The following is an 18,621-nucleotide window of genomic DNA, read 5'->3' as shown; positions in this document are numbered from 1 at the left end:
AACATAAGAAGGGAAGAAAGAGTTTGGTCCTTTGGATGTCCTTAATATTGACTTTTACTTATTCATATGATTTTTGCAGCAGAAGGGTATCAGGCAGTAATTAATGGAAGTTTATGTATTTGCATCTAGTCATGGTTTTGGCTTCATGAAATGTCAGAGAACCAGATTTTGATCTAGTCTTAAAAACCTACCATTTGAGAGTTGCCTCTTAGCTCAGTTCCTATTTACTCATTCATTCAATGAACATTCATCCACCATGTACTATGTATTAAGTGCTTCCTATCAAAATACAAATTGTCAAAAATATGAAGAATACAATTTACATACCTGTTATACACTTGTATATATGCATATATACCTACATATACTTAAAATGAATGAGCTAGGATCAGAATTGAATCAGTGGAGGAAAAAAAAACAAGTTGAATATCATTTGGGAAATTATGTAAGACTTAAAACAACACAGAATTATTTCCTGATTCACAAAGAGAAAATATCTTTAAAAAATAATGTTTTCCTTGTAATAATATCTTTTTGAATCATAGAACAAAACAATCATTGAAGCATCAGATTTTTGCTTACTCAAAGAACCAAAGATTGACATATCATGAGAATTAATAGAATACAGTACATTATAAACAGTGATATACCCAGCATTTCATCCCAAAAAAATATGGCCAGAAAAGAGATCGTGAAGTCAAACATATAATCGATTGATAAATCAATAAACAATCATTAAGTGCTTAAAAGCACTGGCAACACAGACAAAAGTCAAATAGTGTCTGCTCTCAAGAAGCTTATATTCCATTAGGGGAAATATCATGTTCTCATATTCCTTGTCATTCAGTCATTTTCAGTCATGTCCAAATCTTCATGACCCAGTTTGTGGTTTTCTTGGCAATGTTACTGGAATGGTTTGTCATTTCCTTCTTCAGCTAATTTTACAGATGAGGAAACTGAAGTAAATAGGCTTAGGTAACTTGCCCAAGATCAAGCAACTAATAGATGTCTGAGGCCAGATTTTAACCCAGGAAAATAAGTCTTGCTCACTCTAGGCCTGACACTCGATCCATTGTTCCACCTAGCTGCCCCATACACATATATAATCAAAGAAAAAGTATATGTAATGGAAATTCAGAGGAATAGCAAGCAGTTGCATTACAAACATTTTGCAAGGGGCTTTCAGAGAGGACTCATGAAACATAAAGTAATTGACCTGAGCTTTAAAATAATCTAAATATTTTAAGAGACAGAGGTGAGGAAGGAACAAATTCTAAGCAAAGCAATTAACATTATATAGACATGGAGTTAGAAGAGTATGAAAAATGTACAGGAGACATTAATAGGTCCAGAAAAAGGGCTATTATGCTGGAAAAGACTGGAAAAGAAGTTTGATGCTTGCTTTGCTCAGGGCCTTGAAAAGCAGCCTAAACTTGAACTTTCTTTTTAAACAATGTGGAATGATAAAACTTTTGAACAATACAATGACACAATTTGGTCTGTGGGTCAAGGAAATTATTGAAATGTTTCTACAAACCTGAATTTCTTACCCTAAGGTTCATAACCTAGTTTTTAAAATATTTTGATAGCTATGTTTAAGAATAATCATTTTCCTTTGAAATCCTATAAATTTTATTTTGTGGATTTTTAAAAAGCATACAGTGTAAGAATCCACAGGCTTTCCCAGTCTGTCCAAAGGATGCCATGATACAGAAAAGGCTAAGAATGCCTGCTATAAAGAGTATAGTGGAAAGGAACAATGAAAGACAACAAAATTGGTCAGGGAGCTTTTAGAAGGTTCCAGATAAGAAGTCCCAAGGATTAACTCTTAATGCCAGTCTTGATTTTGTTTTACTTGGAACCTGCCATCATGAACTTTGGCAAGTTCAAGCTTCCAATGACTTTAAAAGCAACAAGACATTTCTGGAAAATGTAGGTTACTATAAAACCTTGAGTTTGAGAGAGAATGGGTGGATGGGCATCTGCAGTTCTTATGTCATTTAAAAAACACATTCATTGTATTAAATGATTATCATATGTAAAGAATGCATTTTGAAGACATATAACAGCTTTGCACCTTTTACCTTCTTAATTATTTCCCAGTTTTTCTTTATGCTCTTTTTGTCTAAATTCTGTTCAGACTCTAGCAGATGGCAACCATTCTCTTTCCTTTGCAACCATTCTCATATTTTCAATAAGCAGATAATATTCCTACATGTAACTCTTGATCAAAGACATTTACAATGCAACCACTACCAAATCAAAGCATTTCCATCTTACAGACTTTTCTGTAAAGTCTTAGGTTTTCATGGGACAAGCCCTGTTGTCCTTGACTTTTCTCACAAAGTAGATGATTCATCTACATTCCCATTTTGCAAGTGAAATTCTCTTCCAAATTTCATATGGGCTCATTATAACATACAGTTTCTTTTCTCTTTTGTGTAATAATTTTGAGGTTTCTCCCCAGATACTTCACAGTTCCTTTGGATAGATATCTAGGCTTATTCACATTTCTGAACACAGAATATTAAAAAAAAACACAAGGAAAAAAGGAAGGAGGAACACTTTCTATAGTCAATCCTAGGCCATCATTCATTCCCTGAAACATCATAATTAGTCTTCTGGGGAAATGAATTTGTAATTTCTGTTAAATAAACATACATATAATATACTCACATATGTCTATACATATATACTTATACACAGATATTTTTCTTTTTTAATAGAGTTTGAATACATGAAGGGAGAAATAAAATAGAGGTAAAATATGATCATCTCTGCAAGCACTATCTTAAATTTTACTTGCCATGACCTTTAGGGGGCACCCAGAGGATTCATTAACTACGGTTTTCACTAGGGCAACCCTGAGTGTCTAATTTTATAGTATTATATGATTAATCCCCACTGGTGTATGTTCCACTGATTATCATCCAAAAACCTACATCAATTTTTAATAAAGGTTTTTACAGAAAAAGCAAAGTGAGATCAACAGATACTAAAAACTTCCTGCAAAATTGGAGACATATTCCTATCCCTGGAAGATACAAGAACACTTACAACAGGAGAGAATAGACTCAAATTTAAAAATAGAGGAGAAGTGAAGTTCATATATAAAGAATACATATGGAAAAGAGATATTTTAAAACCGATTACCAAAAATCATTTTTTCTTTTTATAAAGTCTTCATAAAGTCCCCTTAAGATGTACCTCTCTAGTGGGCTCTGAGGTCTAGTCCTTTTGCTGTACTTATACCATACAACCTTCTCTGACTCAAACAATCATGTTTCTTGAAATTTGTTCTTAATTCAGATGATTTTCCTGTTTATATCTGTGTCTTTGTCCTTGTTTGCTCTTGTTCTGTGTCTCTCATTTTGTCAGTAAAGAGGGCTTTTCCCTTGCTAGGTTTCCTACCGCACATCTTATCTCCTTTTTAATAATTATTTTTTCAGGTCCAAATTGTCTTCCTCTCTCCCACTTGTTCCCTACCCATAGAAACAGCTAGAATTATTGTACTCATTATACATTTAAAGTCCCTCAAAACATAATTTCACTCTAATCATGTTGTAAAACAAGGAAGAATTTTTTTTAAGTGAAAAAAATATGCTGCCATCTGGCTTCAGATTTTATCAATTCTCTCTTTGCAGGCAGACAGCGTTTTTTGTCATGAGTTCTTTGAAATTTTAATGAATCATAATTGTCAGAAAAGCTAATTTTTTCACACCTGATTATTTTTATAATATTGCACTCAGCATGGAAGATGTTCTTCTTGTACTTAATTCACTTTGCATCAGCTCAAACAAATCTTCCCAAATTTTTATGAAACTATTCCTTTTGTCATTTCTTACAGCACAATGTGATTCTATCACAATCATATACCATGACGGGGTGAGTTATTCCTTAGTTGATGGAAATCCCTTCTGTTTCCAGTTCTTTGATACCACAAAACAGCTGCTATAAATATGTATAAATAAATACATGTTGGTCCTTTTTTTTTTTCCTTTGACCTCTTTGGTGCATAGACCTACTAGCATTATTGCTGGATCAAAGGGTATGCAAAGTTTTATAGTCCTTGGATGCATTGTCTCTGAGTGCACTATTCAGTGCAATGATGTGGCCAATAGGTAAAGTGTGTGTGTGTGGGGGGGGGGAGAGTTTGGGGGGAATAAAAAAAGGTAAAAAACAAAAAACAACTCATTCTAAGACTGACTTTTCCCTCTATTGATTGAATACTTTAGTTCTTGAAATCAGAGTCTTTCCCCACTCATTTGGCTCTCTGTTGATTTGAATTCAACATTGAACCAACATCTCTTTATATATGGCCAAAGAAAATTGACTTGATTTTATCAATCAATCACAAGATATTTCTTCTGTGTCATCTTCAATTGATCTAAAAGCCAAAAAGTTCTATAATACTTTCCAACTTATTAAGGTTTTGTGCAAACATTATTTTGAGCTTTTAGGAAATTTCCTTCAAATCTAGTTACTCTTGTAATTGACCAACCAATTGTGGTAGAAATGGAATCACAATTTTACACATATGCACAGATAAATATAATCAATGCTTGAATAAAGTATGTAAATATCTTAAATACAAACCCAGAAGATTGGATGGGAGAGAGATGAATAACTAAAAAATCGAATTAGGGAAATCTTCATGAAAGGCTGATTCCTGAACAGTGTTTCACATGATAGGCAAGCAACAAACATTTCTTATATACTTACTATGAGCAAGCCATTGTCCTTTGCAATGGGGACAAATTATATGCAAAAAGGAAGACATTTCCTACTCTCAAGATACTTGCATTATAATGGGAGAGAAAATAAAGAAAAGAGATAGAAAAGATGGGTGAATGATACTTGAGTGGGAGCATGATGGTAAATTTTGTGGCAAAGCACAGGACAGGGGGAAATGAACCATGATTAGCTTGGCCCTTTCCTAAAAATAGAGGTTTTGGGAGAAATTTACCAATTGGAGAAGGAGACCAGCATAACAAAAGAATGTTACAAAGAAGGAAGACCACAAAGATCAATAGTCCAGAATGAGAAGGTTCAGGGGCCAGTGGCTGATTCAGGATGAGATGCTACTTAAGAATTGTCACACAATTTGGAAAAGTTAGAAACACAGCAAAGAGGGGGAAAAGTTGGCCAGCCAAGGCTAACCCTCTCCCAAACCAAAGCCCCAGGAGGAATTTTCATAATATGAAAAGAGATCTGACATATATGAAAGATGTTCAATAATCAGAGTAAGAAGATCACATAGACTAGTGGGTATTCCAAGGTAATAAGGACAAAGGTACTGAGTGAAGTTCCAAGATGAAATAGCATCTGCATCATTCTGGCAGTTTGAACAGTTAGTGAATCCAGGAAAGGAATTCAGTAATCAGAAATGCATCAAGAGGGCATGTCAGTGGAAGAAAACATGAATCATCAGTTGCCTACAATAACTCTGAGATTTACTAATCCAAAGAGGGTAATATGTATCCTATACCACAAATAGACAACTTGATCAGAGAAATGAGTCAAGTATAGTGACCAAGGTTGCTAAATGAGTGACCTTTTAAAAATAATGATAATGATGATAATAATAATGTAAGGCCACAGGGGAATGGGAATCCTAGTTACTGTTCCAGGGTAGAGAATGATACTTATGTAAAAGAATCCCAGGAGAGCAGTGAACTTACCTCTCCTTAGGTCATAACACCTTGGAAGTACTGAAAACTTATAGATCCCCAGAATTAGCCCTGAAAATAGTAGCAAAAAAAGCTTGAATCTTGGAACTGTGCCCTCTCTACACAGGAGCATAGTTCAACTTTATTATAAACTTAAAATTCAAGAAAAATGTTGGAAAATGAGGAAACATGAAAAACACTATGATCATAGAAAGTTATTGTGGTGATAGAGAAGATCAGAACAAACTAAGAAGACAGTGATGCAAGGAAATCTGGAAAACAAGTCAACAGATTGGTAAAAGAGGCACAAAAATTGAAAAATGAGAAAGAGGAAACAAAACCAAAAAAGAAAAAGAAAGAGAGCAGGTAGTTTGCTTCAATCTGCATTTAAACTCTGTTCTTTCTAGTTCTTTCTCTGAATGTAGACATCTCTCTCCATCATGAGTCTTTTGGAATTGTCTTATAACCCTGCTTTGCTGAGAGGAGTGCAGTCAATTAAAGGTGGTCGTCATACGTACATCGTGTCTTTAATTGTGTACAAATTTCTCCTGGTTCTGCTCTCCTCACTCAGCATCAGTTTGCATAAGCCTCTGCAGGTAAATATGAAGTCCATCTGCTCCTCATTTCTTAAAGCACGATAGGATTCCATTATATTCATATCAGGTTATAAAGAAGGATTGTAACAGATGGAAAGAACAGTGGGAAAGAAGAAACTAAGAAGAAAATATCAATGTCAATGCTGCTACATTCAAAAGCTAAAAGAAAAATTGGGAATTGGTCTCAGGTCCAAAAAATAATTCCTGAAGGAGTTAAAAAAGTATTTTAAAAAGCAAATAAGAAAGATAACAGAAAAAAATGGGAAAAAGAAGTGAGAGTGATGCAAAGAAATCTTGAACATGAGTCAACAGTTTAGTAAAAGAGGCACAAAAATTGCTAAAGAAAATAAAACCTTAAAAAGCAGAATTGGCCAAATGAAAAAGGAGGTACAAAAGCTCAAATCAGACACTAAAAATTAGGCAAATGGATGCTAATGACTCAATAAGACATCAAGAAAAAAATCAAAATAATGTTAAAATAGAAGGAAATGTGAAATATCTCATTGGGAAAAAACTGATCTAGAAAAGATTTTCAGGGCAGATAATCTCAGAATTACTGGATTACATAAAAGTCACGATAAAGAAAAGAGCCTAGATAATATATTTCACTTTTTTTTCAAGGAAAACTGCCTTTATATCCTACAGCTAGAGGATAAAATAGGAATAAATCATGACTCTCCTAAAAAAAATCCCAAAATGTAAACTCCTAAGAATAATGTCGCCAAATTCCAAAGCTCACAAGTCAAGGAGAAACTATTGCAAATAGCCAGAAAAAAAATCTAATATCATGAAGCCATGACTAGGATAACACAAGATTTAGTATTTTCTCTATTAAAGGATCAGAGAGCTTTAAATATGATATTCCAGAAGGCAAAGGAGATGGATGCAACCAAGGATCTCCCACCTAGAAAACAAAGTACAATCCTTCAAGGGGAAAATGAATATTAATTTAAATAGAGGACTTTCAAGAATTCCTAATGAAAAGATCAGAGCAGATTAGATTCAAGAGAATCATAAAAAGTTAAAAAGAAAGAGAAATCTTGAGGGATTCAATAACTTTTCAGTATTACATTCCTACATGGGAAGATGGTATTGCTTATTGTTGTTGTTCATCTTTACTTCTTGAGGAACACCAGTGACATGAGGGTGATGTCTTGACTTGCATGTGAATTGAGTTTAATTGAAGAAGAGCTGGGTAAAGTTTTCATCTCCTCCCTCTCCTCTAGAATCATTGAGACCCAGTGGCAATAAAAATGTCAAGATGACTAGGAATGATACAGAATCCAGTGGGTGACCTTGACCTTTCTAAATTAACATCTTCCACAGGTCTCTGTATGGAGTAAAAGTTTCCCTCTTCTTTAATAGGGAAAGTGTGAAGGGGATTGTTTGGGGGAGAGATAACAAGCTCCATTTTGGGTATATTGATCGTGAGATATCTACCAGTCATCTTTGAGATGTCTGTAAGGAAATTAGAGACGAAAGACTGGAAGTCAGTAGAAAGCCTGGTGCAAGAAGGTAGACTTGAGAGTCACAAGACTAGAGTATGTAATTAATGAAATAACTAATAAAATAGTATAGAAGGAGAAGAGAATAGGAACGAGGATGGAAACCTGAGGGAAACCTGTCATTAGAGGGTGTGATCTGAAGAAGGATCCAGCAAAGAAGACAAAGAAGAAGTAGTCAAACAAGAAGGACAAAAACTAGGAGAGTGTGGTGTCCTAAAATCTAGGGATTACAGAGCATCAAGGAGGAAAGACTGATCAAAAATGTCAAAGTAAAGAAAGGTGCAGGAGAATGAAAACTGAGATGGTGACCTCTATGGTCTCAGAAAGGAAAGATTAATAGAGGGGCATACGTAAGGAGGAGGAGGGATGGAAGATTTAAAATGTGGCAAAAGAAAGGAGGCCTCATTTTGGAGTGTGACCAAGTTCCACTGATGAATGCTCTTATGGGCAAAATGAGAAGAGGACCTCACTTAGAGACCTTGGGTATTTAGTGCCTGTAAAGTCTACTTGTCTTGGGAATGCTTGATGGTGTTGACCCAGGGGTCAACTGTCCCTTAGAAGATGAACAGAACATGGACTGAGGGACAAAAATTCCAGGGAAATGTAAAAGAAAAAAAGGTCAATAAAAAAGAGTATACGGGTGGCTAGGTGGCTCAGTAAGTAAGTGCTGGCCCCTGAGTCAGGAGGACCCGAGTTTGGTTTTGGCCTCAGACACTCAACACCTCCCCCCCCAAAAAAAAAAACTAGCCATATAACCTTGGGCAAGTTACTTAACCCCATTTGCCCCCCAAAAAGCAAAAATAAAAAAGAGTATGAATCAGTAGGAGGGTGTGTTCCCAATCATGGAAAAATATTTCCTCTGACAGCTGAAATAATATACATTATTCTGAAAGTCAGGCACACTAGAAAAGGGGAATGCATGGGGTAAACCCTACAAGGCAGTGGCAGGAAGCAAATAGAAGAAAGAACTTAAGGAAAAATTCATTGGAGGCTTTGGTTGTATGAAGTATACAGAGAAAAGGGAGAGATCAGATGATTATATGGGTCAGATGTTGAGAGTCTAAGTAAAGCAGAAAGAGAACATGTATAATGGCGAGAGTGAAATAAATCCTTTTTGGAAAGAGGCATAAAAAAAGACAGAATTTAAAATAAATTACTGCACAGGACTAGTTTAAAGGAGTCAGAGGAAAGGGAATCTACATGATAAAGTGAGAGAAAAAGTGAAGGGGAAGAAATAAAGAATGAAATGAATGCAGGAGTGGGTCAGGTGAAAGATGGAATGACTGAGGAAACAAACACTCATTCTTCAGAGATATAAGTTTATTAACTGATGCATGGCAATTACCCAACAAACAGGGAACAGTTTAACTCACCTTAGGTCTGGACCCTAAATATAGAGGCATACAGATTTTCACAAATTTAAAACAAATGAAGACAAATTAATAATGCCAATTAATTAAAAATAAGAAATTCAACATTAGATAATTTGATTTCTCACTGCATGAAAGATTAGTTCTTTTCCAAGTTGGAATGGGGAGAGCAAACAGGTGCAATTCTCTTAGTTCAGAAAATTATGGCTTCCACTGCCCTCAACTACCTGTGAACAATCAAAGAAACATTGAAACAATAACTGATTGATAAATACAGAGTCAGTTTTCAGATAAGACATATGGGTTGCTTGAGATGTACAATTCAATTCAAAAGAAAAACTTCTTAAATCAGTCTTTGACAATCATAATCTAGATCCTTAATTATGGGTCTCCAAGCAACAGTTAGATATGATCCAAAGTACCAGTCATACAAGGCTAAGTTAAAATAATGCAACAAAATTTTCTCCCAATTTCAATAATTGAAAGAAATTTCATCACAAAGACTAGCTACCCGGACTACCCCCATAACTGAATAGTAAGTGTGCTAGGCTATTCAGAATTGAGTGACAAGATTGATGCAATGTGGTTCACTCAGTTCCCACCACTAACCACTTGCTGAAATAATCTTCTCAGTCCTCTCAATTTTCTCAGGAGAGATGAACACATTTCTGAAGAAAGTAGAGTTAAGGACCTATGGCATCTCCCAAATGGGAAAACAAAAGAATATACATATTTATTTTTATCACATGGAACTTTTACAAAAATTGATCATGTAACAGAAATAGTGCAAAAAAATCATAAATAATATTTCTTTACAATCCATAATGAAATAAGAACAAAAATTGGTTTAGGGGCGACAAACAAAAGATACAAATCCAAATGGAGACTTCATGCTATCTTAAATAATGACTGAGCCAAAGAACAAATCACAGAAATAATTAATGCTTTTTTATTTTTTAATAACTAATGCTTTTTTAAAAAGAAAATATGCACGATTAAACAAGAGACCAAAATTTCTGCGGTTCATCTAAGGCACTCTTCAGGAAGAAAACATATCCTTTTATTTACACATTAAGAAAATAGAAAAACAGAAGATTATTAAACTGAATATGCTCTTTAAAAATAGTAAATCAACAATAGACATGGAGTAAGGATACATTAGAAGCTTTCCCCATAAATGTAAAAGAGAAACAATGATGTATGCTCTTCCCAATATTATCTGATGGAATTCTGGAAATACTAGTGACAGCATAAAAGTCAGAAAAAGAAATTAAAGGAATAAAGTTAGATAAAGTAGAACTCAAATTTTCCCTCTGCTGATCATATGTTAGTTTGTTTGGAAAATCCCAGTGAATAAAGAAAGATATCAATTAAGCCTTAGCAAAGTTGCATGTTACAAAATTAATACTCAAAAATCAATAACATTTCTATGCAATAATAACAAAATACAATAAGGAATACTAGAAAGTAAAATCTCATTCCAATAAGTTAAATATGCCTATAATGTCTGGGGATCAATCTCCAAAATCACATAAAAATGTATAGATTCAATTAAAAAGCAATCTTTAAAGAAATGAAGGACAACTTAAATATATGGAATAATATTTCATGCTTATGGTTGGGTTTTGTCAATATAATAAAAATGATATTACTACCAAAAATAAATTGCACTTTTGATGCTACAGTCAAATTATTAAGAGAGTGTTTTATAGGGCTGAATAAAATGATAACAAAATTCACCTAACAAAAGACCTATAATATAAAGAAAAATAATGAAAAGAAGTAAGAATGAGGGGTACTGTGCATCTGGACCTCAAACTATGTTATAAAGCAACTGTCATCAAAACCACATGGTATTTGTGAAATCATAGAGATAAATCAATGGAAGAAATCTTAAAAGGGAGATTCAAAAACAATAGAATTCAGTAACCCAATGTTTTACACAAAATGAAAAAGAAGCTGTCTAGATTAAAACTTCCTAGTTAGTAAAAAAATGCTGAGAAAATTGGAAATCACTCTGAAAGGAACTTAGATCTAGATAAGTATCTTATACCATACTCTATATTCCATATGGATACATGACCTTAATATTAAAGATCAGACTATTTTAAAAATCAGAAAAGCAACAATTTGTATAGCTCTCATAGCCAGGTAGAGGAGATGTATTATTAGCCAAACAAGAGATAGAGGCAGTTACAAAAATAAAACAGAAAACTATGGTTACTTGAGGATGAAAATTTCTGCATAGAAAAATGATTATATCCAGGATAAGAAAGGAAGTGTTCAAATGAAAAGAATAATCTTGTCAACAAATTTCTCTGAAAACAGTTTGTTATCCAATATATAAACAAAATACAAATAGTCATTCCCTTATGAATGGTCAAAGGATATGAGCCACAGTTTGCAAAAGAAGAACTGCCAAATATTGACAACCAAATAGAAAAAAAATGTTCCAAATAACTGAGAGAAATGAAAATAAATAATCTCACTTTCTATGAATTGGCAAAAATTAATTTTTTAAAATGGAAACAGTCAATGTTGTAGGGTTGTGGAAAGATAGGCATTTAACCTCTGTTTGCCTCATTTTCTTGAGTGAAATAAAGATAATAACATCTATCTCATAGAGTTGTGAAGATGTTCCAAAGTGGATTTTTAGGAGAATATAAGTCACTCCATTGTGTCCATTATTGCAATTACTTGCCTTTGATCCTGCTGCCTTGTGGACAAGTACTGAATATCTCCAGTACCTCCTTTCCCCAATTTGAAGAGAAATAGTTCCACAAACTCTTTCCTTTGTCTTTATCTTCACTAAGAAAAGTACTATGCCTTTGTTGTTCAGTTGTTTCAGTTATGTCTCACACTTTGTGATACCATTTAGGACTTTTCTTGGAAAAAAGATATTGGAGTGCTTTGCCATTTCGTTTTTCAGCTCATTCTATAAATGAGGAACTGAGAAAAACAAGGTTAACTGACTTGCCCATGGTCACACAGGTAGTAAGTGTCTGAGACCAGATTTGAACTCAGGAAGATGTCTTCCTGATTCCAACCCCAGCACTCAAGTAATTGAGAACATTGTAGTATGAACTTTGAGGTTCCTTCTAGCTCTAGACTATGATGCTATGATCTAAGCTTTGTTGTTATGTGACTCAAAATTCTGGGATCTTTCCATTTAACATGGGAGAACAACATAATCCTAAGAATGTTGGAATTAGAGGACCTACATTAAAATTTAAATCCTTCCTTCCTAAGCCAGTCATTCAATCTCTTTGAGAATCAGTTTCCTCAATTATAAAGTGAAGGGGTTGAAATCTATGATCTCTAACATCTTAAACATGTTTGATGCCTTAACCACTTATCCTATGATCTATTGTAATCCAAGCTTCATCATGGATTTAAGTGTGCCCTGTCCATAATGTTGGCATATCAAATATGAGAGTTTGTTCAGGTCAAGGAAATGAGAGGGAAAATCTTCTTAACTGCATTGCTGGAAGTCTTACAAAAATATTTCTCTATGTCCTTTAATCTTCTAATTCAAAAGATCTGTGCATCTACTATTACTGCAGCAAGTCAGAGTACCTAATCCAAATTCCCAGGAAATTAAGTAATTTTTTTATTAGCTAATTTATTTATTTTTACTTTTCAACGTCAACTTTCATAAGTTTTAAATTTTCTCCCCTTCTTTTCCCTCCCGCCCCAAGATGGCATACAATCTGATTTGGGCTCTTCACATACTTTACCATTAATTTATCACATTTTCACATTAGTTGTGTTGCATAGAAGAATTATAATGAATGGGAGAAACCATGAGAAAAAAAAGAAAAGAGAAAATAGCTTTCTTAGCTCTGCATTTTGACTACACAATTCTTTCTCTGGATATGGATGGCATTTTGCAGCAAGAGTCATATAAGTCTTTCCAGGTTTTTCTGAAGTCCTCCTCTTCATCATTTCTTATAGCACAAAAGGATTCCATTACATTCATATGCCACAACTTGTTTAGCTATTCCCCAGTTGATGGACATCCCCTCAATTTCCAGTTTCTGGGCCACCACAAAAGAATTGATATAAATACTTTTGTACATGTGGGACCTTTTCCCATTTTTATAATCTCCTTGGATACAGTCCTGGAAGCAGTATTGCTGGGTCAAAGGGTATGCACATTTTTATAGTCCTTTGACCCTATTTCAAAATTGCTCTCCAGAATGGTTGGATAAGCTCACAGCTCCACCAACAATAAGAGAGTTTTCCAAGTTACCCATATCTTCTCCAATATTTATCATTTTCCTGTTTTGTCATGTTATTCAATCTAATAGATGTGATGTGGTATCTCAGAATTGTTTTCATTTACATTTCTCTAATCAATAGTGAGTTAGAGCATTTTTTTCATATGCCTACATATAGCTTTAATTTCTTCCTCTGAAAATTGCCTGTTCATATTCTTTGACCATTTATCAATTGGGGAATTACTTGCATTCTTGTAAATTTGACACAGTTCTCTGCATATTTTAGAAATGAGACCTTTATCAGATGTACTAGTTGTACAAATTCATTCTCAGTTTTCTGCTTCCCTCCTAATCTTGGTTGCTTTGGGAAATTAAGCATTTTTGGAGCTAGTTTGCCTCAGTTTTCTTATCTGTAAAATGGGATTCAATGAAGCTATAAGGGACATGCAAAATACTTCAAAACCCTAAACTGTTCTTTTTTTAACCTGATTTGATGCCAAGCATTTGAACCTGTTGAGTAGGATAAGCAAAGGACTGATTCTAGGTGGAGAAAATCTGATTTCAAATCCTAATTTTGATACCTATTCCCTGTTTGTCCTTGGACATATAATTTAATTTTCTTTAAGTCTAAATTTACTTATCTTTAAAATGCATAAGTTCTAACAAATGATTTCGGAGCTTGTTTCCAGTTTTTGATAAATTTATCTTATTTAAAATCTTATTCATCATGTTTTAAATAGATGTTTCTTTTTTGCTTCCTCACTTATGTAGAAAGCTGCAAAGATTAAACATCCTTCCTGATCCAGAAGATGTAAATCTTCTTTTAAGTATTTTGATAAACAATATAAATGACTGCTCATTTTATTTAGTTATTGACATGTCATCAAGGTAGGCTGAATATTTATGGAGGACCTATTCTGCTTCTTTCTCTCTTTCTGAAGTCTGTATTTGTAATGCATCTTTCTTTTTGCAAAAGGTAAGTCTTCCAGTATACTGACATGAGTGTTTTCAAGTGTTTTTTTGAGGATTTCAAAGTTAAAAGGGGAAAGGAATATAATGAAGAAATAGCTAAAGCACTCTATTCACTACTTGGAAATGAGCCTAAGTAGAAAATAAGATTTTAAACAAAGGAGAAAAAAGGGATTATAATGATCTAGGGTCTAATGAGATAAAAATGAGAAATATTCCCTGTGTTTAGTTGTACCAACAACCACATTGGCATACCCAGGATGACTATTAGCACAGGCTCTTAGATGTGCTTTAGTATGCAAGGTAGCTGTTTAAATTGCATTCACTGGTTTAGGGAAAAAGTTAGCACCCTGAACTTCAGAGAAAATAAAAACACAAAATACCAAGAAAATACAAGCAGAGAAATAAATACCAACATACAGGACTTCTGTCTGAGAAATTAGCACAGATCAAACTGTATAACCAAGGCAATAAATACATAGATATCAGAGAGAGAAGTACAAAAATCTGGGATTTTCAAAGTTGGGGGGGCTCCTTAATAGCTACCCAGAGTTTTATCTAGTCAAATCACAAGACAACTCTTCCAATAAATGAACCACCAAATTAAATGCTAACTTTAGAATATATATATATAATATATATACATATATATGTACATATATATGTATATATATATACATATATATGTGTGTGTGTGTGTATATATATATATATATATATATATAAATATATATCCTTTTTAGAGCCAGAAGGCATTAGCCTTCCTGACTCAAAGCCTAATTAGAAGTTAACAAAAGATCTGAAAGCCTTTCTACAAGCAAGTCCCTCCTAAGCAAGCTTCTTTTAATGGGCTCCACCAGAGGCCAATTAATTGGTGATGAAAATCTTATATCTCATTTACATTATACTACTCTGTGTAGACTAGTGTTAGGTACTTATAGATTTAGAAAGACATAGCCCTTGCCTGCCTAGATCTTATAGTCTCATACACATGCACACTTGCATAATAAATGGAATGTGGTTAGAATGTTTTGAAACCAGTTCTTACACAAGAACAAAGAGAGATAATAGACAAATGAAACAGGAAAAACATCGAGGTGGTAACATTAAAACACAATAGGAATTCAACACATAACAGGGTAAGAAGTTGTTACGTGTGTAAGTAATTACATGAGAAAAATATCAGAAGTCTAACAGCATATAGAGTGTTTAAGGAAAATATACTACCCTATGGTTCATTAGTAGTGGTGTATAACTTAAGGGGAAAAAATGAGAAAAAATGGAAAAGTTAGAGTAATAAAAGAAAGTGGAAAACCATGATTACCACACAAAAGACATAAAAGTTTACTTGTAAAGCAATAGAGAGTCACTGAAGAATTTTGAGCAGAAGAATGCCATGACCATATCTTTATATATTGCATTTTTATCAAAACTTAATGATTTTTTCCAGTGCTATTCATCACCAAGTCAACAAATAAATCACAATGTAGAATTTATGAAGACAAGGAATATATGAAGTGGGAAATGGCAGAAAGTGAGGGGGGATAAGGTGTTCTAGGTATCTTCTAGGAAAACATTAAAGTGACATAAAAATGTTCAAATATGGACATGGAGGAAAGTGAAACCAAAAAAGGAGTAAAAGTGCTAAAGAGATTAAGAAAATGCAAAATGACCAAGGGATTTAATGAAAAGAAATACTAGAGAAGGTGGCCTAGCCATACACATAAACTCTATTATAAAGCAGCAGTCATCAAAACTACTTCCAACTTCCTTGGCTGAGAAATAGAGTGGTGGATCAGTGAAATAGATTAGGTACACAAGACACAGCAGTCAATGACTATAGTAACCTACAGTTTGACAAACCCAAAGACCTTAGCTTCTGGGATAAGAATTCACTATTTGACAAAAACTGTTGGGAAAACTGGAAAAGAGTACGATAGAAACTGGGCATAATCCAATATCTTACATCATAAACCGAACAAAATCTAAATGGGTGCATAATCTAAATATAAAGGAGGAGAGTGTAAGCAATCTGGGAGAACAAGGAATAGTTTACCTGTCATACTATGTAGAGAAGGGAGGAATTGATGACCAAATTAGAGACAGAACATTACAAAATACAAAATGGATTATTTTGATTACATTAAGTTAAAAAAGTTCTTGAACAAATAAAGTTAATATAACCAAGATCAAGAGGGAAGTGGAAAATTGGGTAAGAATTTTTACAACCAGTGTTTCTGATAAAGGTGTAATCTCTAAAATATACAGAGAATTGAGTCAATTTTATAAAAAATAAAATCCATTGTCCAATTGATAAATGGTCAAAGCATATGAACTGGCAGTTTTCAGAGGATGAAATTAAAGATATCTATAAGCATGTAAAAATGCTCTAAATCACTATTGATTAGAGAAATAAAAATCAAAGCAAATTTTACATACCACATCTCACTCTTCAGATTAGCTAAGATGACAATACAGGAAAATGATAAATGTTGGAGAGGATGTTGCATTGTTGGTGGAGCTGGGAACTGATTCAACCATCCTGGAGAACAATCTGGATCTATGCCAAAAGGGCTATAAATAAGTGCATACCATTTGACCCAACAATACCACTTCTAGGGCTATATCCCAAACATACCACAGAAGTGGGAAAAGGCCCTGTTACTAGAAAAATATTTATAGCAGATCTTTTTGTGGTGGCAAAGTAATGGAAATCAAGGTGATGCCCATTGATTTGGGAATGGCTAAACAAGTTGTTTTATATGAATGCAATGGATTACAATTGTGCTATAAGAAATGAGGAGCAAACAGACTTCATAACAACCTGGAGGGTCCTTATATAAATTGATTTTGAGTGAGGAGAGCAGAATGAGGAGAACTTTGTACACAATTACAAACACAACATATGTGTAACAACTGACTTGGATAGATTGAGCTCCTTTCAGCAATGCAAGGTTATAATATAAGATAACTCCAAAAGATTCATGATAGAAAGGGATATCCTCATTAAGAGAAAGAACTACAGACTTGGAAGGCAGATTATAGCCAACTGCTTGCTCTTTTTTTCCTTTTTTATTTTGTTTTGTTTTTTTCTTTTTCATCGATCACTCCACTGGTTATAATCCTTCTTTACAACTTGACTAATGTTTAATATGAATGCATTTGTAGATCCTGTATTTGATAACATGCTGCCATTGAGAGCGTGGTTAGGATGATGAGAGGGAGGGCAAGAAAATTTGAAATGTAAGGGACTGTGGAACTGAATGTTTTAAACCAAAAGTAAATAAATAATTTTTTAAAAAAGAAAATAAAAAATGAAGTTGCATGGGAAATATGTGATTGTACTTTTAATAAGAGCTTGTGAAAAATAAGGAATGGAAACTTCTGCTTATATTATAAAATTTCAAATTTTAGGTTATTTCAGACTGTAAAATATCAAGAGGTGCTTATGTGTAAGGTGACCAAGCCGGCCTCTGTTCGAAGCAGAGCTATAATAAATAAATATAGATAAATGTATCAGCAAGCACCCTAGCATACCCATGGTGGCTGCCAACACAATTTTTTAGATCTGCGTTTCTAAAGGAAAGCAACTCAAAATGGGTTAACAATTTACTTTGATCAAACATTTGTTATTTACCTAGCTCAGGGGGAAAAGGTCAGCACCCTGAACTTCTGAGAATACAAACAAGTTACAAGCGGACAACAAATACAGAGAAACATAAGCAGACAGGCTTCCAACTGTTTGACCATTACATCCACACCTAGGCAGTTACCAGAGAGCGAAGCACCAACATCTGGGTTTTCAAAACTGGGGGGCTCAATGGCTGCCCAGGGTCTCGTCTAGTCAAATCACATATCTTTTGTCAAAGTCATCCCCAAAGCAAAATCTCACATCAAGATCTATATAGCCTTCTCCTGGATAAAAGAATCTCCCAGCCCTCTAGACACACTGCCCAATCAAAAAGCAATCAGGTGTGGGCATTCCTGAAAAACAAACACCCCATCCCCACCCTCACCACAGCCACAGGCTCCTTGTGACCACATTCAGCCTCTCAGGGGGCAGAGTATATTTTCAAATCAAAGAAGGTTCTCAGAGTCACTTATGCCTATCAAGGGACCTAGACGCAAGGGAGATCTTAAATTTCCATTCCCATAATGATAGATAGAAAAATAGATAGATAGACAGACAGACAGAGAGACAGAGAGACAGACAGACAGACAGACAGACAGATAGATAGATAGATAGATAGATAGATAGATAGATAGATAGATAGATAGATAGATAGATAGAT

At 34.1% G+C, this 18,621-nt stretch overlaps 1 pseudogene; it reads left to right on the top strand.

Moving 5' to 3' along the window:
* Positions 1–5,386: 5,386 nt before the first annotated feature.
* Positions 5,387–18,621, top strand: part of LOC138171827 (protein YIF1B-like) — a 41,825-nt pseudogene continuing 28,590 nt past the window's right edge.

This window comes from Petaurus breviceps, unplaced genomic scaffold (assembly GCF_028583685.1).
Source record: "Petaurus breviceps papuanus isolate PSGF00001 unplaced genomic scaffold, PetGlider_PUasm1.0 47, whole genome shotgun sequence".
In the NCBI taxonomy this organism is placed as follows: Eukaryota; Metazoa; Chordata; class Mammalia; order Diprotodontia; family Petauridae; genus Petaurus; species Petaurus breviceps.
This window is presented reverse-complemented; position numbering and strand designations above follow the sequence as displayed.